We start from the raw sequence: 299 nt of genomic DNA on the forward strand, positions 1-299 counted from the left end.
GTTTCCTTCCTTCTCACCTCATTTCCCTTCCCCGCCCGGGTGAGGCCCCTCCTGGCCCCGCGGCAGGCTGCCCGGTAAGGAGCCCTTGCCGAGGGACCCCTCTGAACGCCGCTGGGTGCCTGCACCAGCCTTTGCAGAAACAGGATGATTTTTTTTCTGAGACTTCTGTTCTTTATTTTAATTTCTAGTGGGGTTTTTTTTTCGCAGCAGAGGTGTCAGGTTCATCAGTCTGTACTTTCTGTCATCTCCCCTGGAAACTGTGTAAAAACTTTGCATATTTCTCATCACCTTCCAGTCTT

This window comes from Pterocles gutturalis, unplaced genomic scaffold, assembly GCF_000699245.1.
Source record: "Pterocles gutturalis isolate BGI_N339 unplaced genomic scaffold, ASM69924v1 scaffold13433, whole genome shotgun sequence".
NCBI lineage: Eukaryota > Metazoa > Chordata > Aves > Pterocliformes > Pteroclidae > Pterocles > Pterocles gutturalis.